At 42.1% G+C, this 8,034-nt stretch overlaps 1 non-coding gene across 1 annotated transcript; it reads left to right on the top strand.

Annotated features, from left to right (window-relative positions):
- The first annotated feature begins 7,584 nt into the window (after positions 1 to 7,584).
- TRNAL-AAG lies at positions 7,585 to 7,666 on the top strand. The gene has a single exon. It is a non-coding gene; the product is annotated as a tRNA-Leu (tRNA).
- The last annotated feature ends 368 nt before the right edge of the window (positions 7,667 to 8,034 follow it).

The raw sequence follows: 8,034 nt of genomic DNA on the forward strand, positions 1-8,034 counted from the left end.
TAATTCTTTTCCAGCATGAATTGATATCAGCTTTGGATGATAGATTTAAAGTTTCTGGATTTATCACTCTAGGCTGCTTTTGTTTGACCATTTTGGTGTTTCTTTTTAAACTGCCTTTTTTTTCCCATATTTTAGTCTAGTTCTCCCTTCTCCTTGTCTCTCTTTGCTTTCTCTTTTCCTGTCCCTCTGCAGTCGTCTTCTAGTCTGCACTTCACAGTGGTGTTCTGATACATTTCAGGTGCTCCATTTCCCAAATTAATTGCAAACCTCATCTTTTCAAGACTTCATTTTATCTCAGTTTATACATCATGGTGACAGGGGTATTTGTTTTGTTTTGGTATTCACGGTTATGCCTGTGATCCATTAAGGAGATTGGCTGAATGTTGTTCCCATCCCTCGACCTCTTTCTTCACAGAATGGTTGAGGTTGGAAGGGACCTCTGGAGATCATCTAGTCAACCCCCGCCCCCGCTCAAGCAGGGTCACCTAGAGCACATTGCCCAGGACCCTGTCCAGACGGCTTTTGAATGTCTCCAAGGAAGGAGACGCCACAATCTCTCTGGGCAACCTGTTCCAGCTCTCAGTCATCCTCACACTAAAGACCTGTTCTCCTTTCCTTTGGGAGCAATGTAGGGCATAGATGTCTCCAGAGGCTGTGGCGTTATCCAGGCTGCAGCTGGGCCCTGGGAGGCTGCAGCATGTGCAGAGCCTGTGATGAGTTTGGTTTGACCTCAGGAAGGAATGGGAAATCCTTCCCAGAGACCAGAGAGCACTGAGCAGTTTGCTGCCATGTAGCAAGTGATTATTTGAGCTGGAAGCAAGGACCCTCTAGAACGGCAGGGGGCTGTCGGCAGGGGAGCGCTGTGCGTAAACATTGCTCTTTCCATCCTGTCTTATGAAGTTGAGTTTTCTTAATTTAAAAAATTCTGCCTGGAATGATGATTTTTCTCAGATGTCTTGATCATAATCTCATCACTAGTTTGATCTGACACTTAGATGTGTGTTATTAAACAAGTGTTGTGCTTCTGAAACAAAAATGCTCTGTTTAGTCACCCTTTTTCATATCTTTGCTTGCCTTAATGAAGGACAAAGCTTGACCCAGTTGCTTGCTGTGGGCTGATAGGGTCAGAGCTGTTTTGGCCTTCTCAGCACTATGTTCTTCACGCGTTTTTTTTTTTTTTATTATTATTATTTATTTTACTATTTCTAGATGCACTCATCTGTAGTTATCTGCACCTCTTGTACTGTGTCGCATTTTCAGCATATTGCTTGTTTGATCTCAGAATTTTCTAAAAAATGACAAAAAAAATCCTACTAGTACCAAAAGTAGAGTCTTCTTGTGTTTTTTGGTTTGTTTTTTTTGCTCAATATTTGCAAAAAGTTGGTCAGCTTTTCCAGATTTTCACGGTGTTTTCAAAAGGCACTTCTGACACAAGCAGTTTCTCACACCCTTACATTTCACGCACTTGTTGCTAAGCAAGAGAGCACTAGGACTTTTCAAAGTAAAGGCTACCACAGTTCTGTAACTAGGATGAAATGTATGCTAACCTTGGCTTTATATATAAAAAATAGGGCCAAAATAGTATAAGTTTAGCAAAGGTTACTAGCAACTGAAAATAGTTTTCAGAGTGGGTGATGTGGGGGAGCTGAAGTGTGCTTCCAGCACACAATAAAGGGCAGCCCTCCCATAAAGAAACAGCCTTGGGGCAGGGTGTGTTATGCTTGTTGGAGTGTCAACAACTAATGCCAGTCTGTAGGAGACTGTGGTACTTCATCACCTCTCCAGGTTTTTGCCAGTGAATCCTCAGTCCTACCTCCCTGCCTTTGAGTACTATGTTCTGTTTTTTCCTGTATCATCAGTACTGCTAGTCTGAAGTTACAGCTGGGCTGCGCTTTGTGTGCCTGGTAATGGAAGTGTAGGGGTGGACTTCAGGGCATCTTGTGCTACACCCTTGTCATGGCATCCCTTTGGGCTTGAGCTTATACCCCTATTTCACGCTGAGCTGAAACTCTGAGCTAATCCCCCCACCATGCCTGGTCTGGCTGCAGTCTCTGGGATGCTGAGAAGCCAGGTGACACTGCTAGGGCTAGAGTGAATTTGAAGGTCATTTTAAATGTATTCTTATCTTATGATATTTTAGTGTTTGTAGAGCTGTTTGCTTCCTTATTTTGCTCTGGGCAGGCAGAAGTAGGAGAGAATAAAATGCTCTCAAGCAAATAGCTGTGTGAAAGGTTGTGAGAGTTCAGACTCACTTTCAGGTCTAATGCATGCATAATGCATTTCTAGTACCATAAGCAGGTAGTGGGTCACGAGGAAAATCCACATGCCTAGAGCTGGCTGGAAAGCAAAGCTGTTGATCATACACAAGTAAAGTGAGCAAGGGTCACATGTTTGCATGTTGGCAGAAAGGTTGCATCAGGATAAATCTGGAGCTGGTTCACTGTGGATCACTGGGCATTTCTAAATTTGGACAAATAGGATGAAGAAGACTACAATTCCATGGCATTTCATTCACTGAAGCTAATGAGCTCTTTCTATCTCCATCCTGACCACAGGATATCAGGACATGAGGAACTGAATCTAAGGCTAAAAAAAGTATGAAATGGAAATGTATTTGTTAAGTGGAACTAAAATCCAGGACAGAAGCTCCTATTCAGAGCTAGGCTGACCTTAATTCACCTATGTTTGACTAACTCTTAGTACACTAAGTCTGGCTCTCCTGTGGGTAAGGAAGTCCAGGTTCACTTGTTTCATAAGGAATAATATGTGGAGGACATGCAGGGTGATTCCAAGGTCCCTTCTAAACAGCTGTAGTTGTACATTAATTATATCTATCCATAAACATACTTTCTTCATACTTCAATAGGAACAAGAACAGCTGTACTGTTGTTATTAGTAGTAATGTGAGTATACATAAATCTCCAGAGACTCCCCCTCTCCCAGGACTATGAACTCAACTCAGATCTGACTTTCTGAGACAATTTGCTCTCAGGTTTTCCTGTCCAAGCGTTTCTCATTTGTTTAAAATATACATGTCTTCACAGGACTAGCAACAGCATGAAACTGTCCCCACTGCTGGGTGGCTAGGCCATTCCTGCTCTGGTCAATGTTTAGCTTATGTAATTCAGTATCTACAAGGGAAAGGTCCAAAAGTGTAAAGAAAAGTAGTTTCTGCATGAAAATGGCACTTTTACTTCCCACTAAACTCCGTTCGCATGAGCCTGAGGTTGTGTAACTCGTTTGCTTGTTCTCTGTGCAGTCCTCTGCGCTGTGACAGTGGCTCATCGAAGGCATGCTCTTGTCTTTGTCAGATGCCCTCCGATATTTATCCTGAAACTCTGGATTACACATGGGGTAGAACAGCCTCCTCTCCAGGGAGATGGGGAGTCTGCTGCTGTTTTGGGGCCATCTCAGATGAAGGAGCCTATGATACTGTGCTGGTCAGTCTGAATGTGGGCTCAAGTCCCCCTAGGTTGCCCCCTCAGTTAGTCCCTATTTGCCTCCATAGGAGAATGGCCTCAGTTAGACCTTTTCTACTTGTCTTAGCCTTAACCTCGGACTACTATGACAGACCACTCTAGCAGGTGTTTTTCTGTAACTGTAACTTTAGCACAAGGGAGTTACTACCTCAGTTTTCACAGAGAAGGTGATGGTTGGCTGGCATTGAGCGGAACACAATCTGCTCTTTCTGTCCAGAGATGGTGCAGGAAGCAGGAGGCAGCAGGTTTAGACAGACACGCTCAAGGTGGTATCTGTGTTGGGAGAAACTTGGAATTTCCATTCCCACATCAAAGGCTGATGTTCATTTTGATTTCAAATGTGATAACAGAGTTGAAAAATAATTACAATATAAATATGACACTGAGCAAGGGAAGATTAGTTCGTTCAGTCACTCTTAATGGCTCAAAAAGCCCAGACCGAAAGGTAATAATATCTTTCAGCTTCTTTGTCATATTGCAATACAGCCATGGTAGTAAAGTGTAACATTCTGCAAAATTCTCTAGTGAAATTTCAACATTTTTTCCATTCTGAAAACTTTTTAATTTTAATTTTTAATAAACCTTTTAATTTTTAATTTTGCCTGCAGGAAAAAGAACAAACTGAATTTCATGTAATTTTGCCAGCAAATTTCTTAAATGGAATCCACTTTCTATAGTTTTCTTTCCCTGAATTGAAGTTCCAAAACACAGACTGTTTTGATGAAAATTTTCCAGTATATTCTAATCCTGGAAAAATGACACAATGACCTCTGCAAAATTTTGAAAAGATTTGCTGCAGACAATACCATTACTTAGAATGCCCCAGTCCTTGCACAATTAGAGAATCTTAATACTATTGTTTTGAGTTGTGTGCAGCCAGTTAAATGGTAGAATTTTAATCATCCATTCAATCATTCCATTTTGGAAAAAATGTTGCCTGCTATTAACCTTATCAGCTTTATATGTTTGCATTCACACTGCCATCATGAGATATAAATCTAAGTCAGGTCAAGTTAGGTGAAGACTCTGGTCTCGAAGGAATAATGTAAGAGATTCTGGAAGTGGGAGAGTGATTTAGCAGGAAGCATTCTTTCTGCGCAGACTGACACCTAAAGTAGAAAGCTGATGGAATTGTCTGCTGATAGACCAGAGATTAAAAAAGAGTCCTGACCATTCACGTTTGTAAAAGATCTCTTGGACATTTTGCAGTGGAACAGATGTGTCAAGTCTCTGCATCATGGCTAATTTGTAACTTGCATTCTCCTCCCTTAGACACCCATCGTCTCTCAAGAGGATGAGGATGCTCTGCTTCACATCTGCAACTTTATCTTTCACCTTCTGAGTCAGGACATGCACAGAAAGAAAGGTGAGAGCAGCAAAGATCCTCCATTTTAATGGTGGGGCTGTGAGGGCATGGCACACACGTCCTAAAAAGTAGGTCCCATGGTTGTGTGTGTCAGGAGAAGTTGCGTGCCATAGATCGCACATTAGGAAAAGCATTAGGGAGCTCAAGACATCTTCTTCTGTGCTTCTGGTCTTCAGGCACTAGGCGGAGTGCATAATGAACTGTAGATGCTGTTAGCCATCCTGTCCAGATTATTAGTAAGTTTTAACACTTGTTGGGCACCAAATCAAACATCTGATTGAACTTCAACCTGTTATATATTGTATCTGTGTTTTGATGCCTTGCTGCCCATATACTTTCCTTATTAAGATGGATCTCAGTGCTTGTAAGAGATGGTGATGTTGCATTTGTATATAGATATGATTCCTATGTTTGCTGATGGTACAATCTACTACCATCTTTTCCTTAAATCTACACTGCACTTCATGAAGTCATCACATAGCCCTTTTAACTGACAACACAGTGTTTTACTGTTAGCTAGATGCTAGAAGAGCTTTCCCCATCAGTGATAGGGAAACACTCACAACGTCATGTATCTGTGATTTGTACAAGCAGATGAGTTCAGGTGGAAATGGTTGTATGTGATCAACTGCATAAGCAAGGAGAAGAGGTCCTTTGCTTGTAGATTATAAACCTATATATGGTGAAAGACCATGTGAGAACAGGAGGAAACTGGAGAACACTGTTGCTTCCAGTCTGTCCATCTGTCATGAAGACACTTCAGGATCTGTGGACAGCACAGATATGCCCCTGTTCCTCAGATATGAGAGTCACATATTGCCTGTGACCCTATGGAGGAGCTGAGCCTGGTGGTAGGTGATTTAGGCTTTATTCTCTCCTGGGACACAGATTTCCTTTTCAATCTTGGGCAAACCACTAAAAATACAAACATGTTTGAACCTTCCCTTGTCTTCAGATAAATAGATTTTGGGTAACTATGTAACCAACCTATTTTATCTGCATAGTCAGAATGGTATGAGACCTAAGCAAATTAAAGCAGGATTATGCTGCCCATAGTTAAAATTAGTGGCTCTTGGAGAGGGATGGTGCAGTTCCATGGTTGCAAGGCTAGGAAAATCTGCCTCCCAGGAGCCTTCAGATCTCTGCATGAAGAATAGTAATGAAACACAAAGGATATGTTAAAATTAGAAGTAAGGGGAAGAGGAATATAGAATATTCAGCCACTAATATTTAAAACTGCAAGGAAATAAAATCATTGTACACAAGTGATGTTTTCTTTAGTTTTACCAAGTCAATATGAAATCCTCAAACCTTCATGTCAAACTTTCAGTCTATTGTGTCTGTCTGATGTGCGACATTTATTTTGGGTTTTATTATATTTATAATGGAGGTGAATAAAGATAAACCACAGAAGCACATGTATTGTCCTGATTATGTCTTATAAAAGAATGCACTTGTACCAAATAATTTTCAAAAATTTCAAATCGTAAAAATACCCATTGCAAAACCAATTGAAATTGAAAGTATATTTGACTGAATCCTTTTAAGTTTTTCATTCCCCAACTGTTTTTGAGCCTTCCTCTTTTTCTGTTTCTTTTCAACTCACAGTAATCAACTTCTCTGCCCGGCTGGGTGAAAATCCTGAAAGGATATAAATGTGTATAAATACATGATGGGAGGGCATAAAGAGGACAAAGTCTGACTCTTCTCAGTGGTGCCCAGTGACAGGACAAGAGGCAATGGGCACAGACTGAAGCACAGGAAATCCTGTCTGAACACAAGAAAACACTTCTTCACTGTGAGGGTTGTCAAACATTGAAGCAGGTTGCCCAGAGAGGTTGTGGAGTCTCCATCCTTGGAGATATTCAAAACCCAACTTGACATGGTCCTGGGCAACCTGCTGTAGCTGACCCTGCTTGAGCAGGGAGGTTGGACCAGATGATCTCCAGAGGTGCCTTCCACCCTAACTATTCTCTAATTCTGTGAAAAAACACGAATTTTTGTCTCAGCACTCACTGCAATCCCTCTAGTGATCAGCAGGGGCTCCTCTTGGACTATAACTAACTTGGCTTTCTGTTTTCTTCCCTTTCTATTTTCCCATTGATCAGCCCATGATGGTTCCACATTTGTCACCTGTAATCATGTTACCATGTCATCACACTTCTTATCATGTAATCCTGGGGAAACACATTAGTGCAATTTTGTGTTCAGGAATTTTCTCTGATTCTCTCCTCATAGATCATCCACAGAGGGGCCTAGTTGGACCACCACAGATGTGTTGTCAAAGGACATATTGTATGTTCCAAGAGCCAGGCAATGCAAAGAGCAGCAGCAGCAGCAGCAAATTTGGGAGATTATGATCACTGATGGACGTGGACAGAACTTTGCTGTAGTTAAATTACACATGCGTGTTAGATTTCAGATCTGGCTAATAGAAAAAAATCACAAATAGCTTCTTGAATGAAGTATTTTATCTTTACAAATGCATGGCTGATAAATTTGTTCAGTGTTAGTTCAACTGAGTCCAAGAACATTGGGACTCAGCACTTGGGCTTTACACTCCACTGTGAGCTGCAGAGATTGATTCAGATAAGAGGGGTGATGTATCCGACCAAGGTGGTTCATATGATAGGGTGTCCCAAATATCCAGGGTGGCCAAATGACTCAGGTGCTTTCCTTCACTTGCTGGGTGGAAAAAAAACAAAACAAAATAAGAAAAACAAAACATGAAGAGACTAAGGTAGTGTGGCCGAGCGGTCTAAGGCGCTGGATTAAGGCTCCAGTCTCTTCGGAGGCGTGGGTTCGAATCCCACCGCTGCCAGGTCCCTTTTGCAAGGGAAGCAACTGGGACAACAGACCCTCTGCCTTGTGGGACCACCCAGAAGAAGCGGTGAGTAGACTGTTGTGGGGGACTCCCTGCGGCAGGGGACAGAGGCACCCTATCTACCAACCTGACCTCTTGTCTAGAGAGGTTTGTTGCCTGCCAGGGGCTCAAATAGGAGATGTCATGGAATGACTGCTAAGGCTTGTCCACGCTTCGGACTATTACCCGCTGCTGCCCTTCCATGTGGGCACTAATGATACTAAGGGCAAATCGGAAACCATGAAGCAGGATTTCAGAGGTCTGGGGAGCCCAGGTCGTCTCACCAATGCACCCAGCTTGGGGAACAAACAGGAAGAACTAGAGAT

This window comes from Apteryx rowi, unplaced genomic scaffold (assembly GCF_003343035.1).
Source record: "Apteryx rowi isolate R43461 unplaced genomic scaffold, aptRow1 scaffold_112, whole genome shotgun sequence".
NCBI classification, from domain to species: domain Eukaryota; kingdom Metazoa; phylum Chordata; class Aves; order Apterygiformes; family Apterygidae; genus Apteryx; species Apteryx rowi.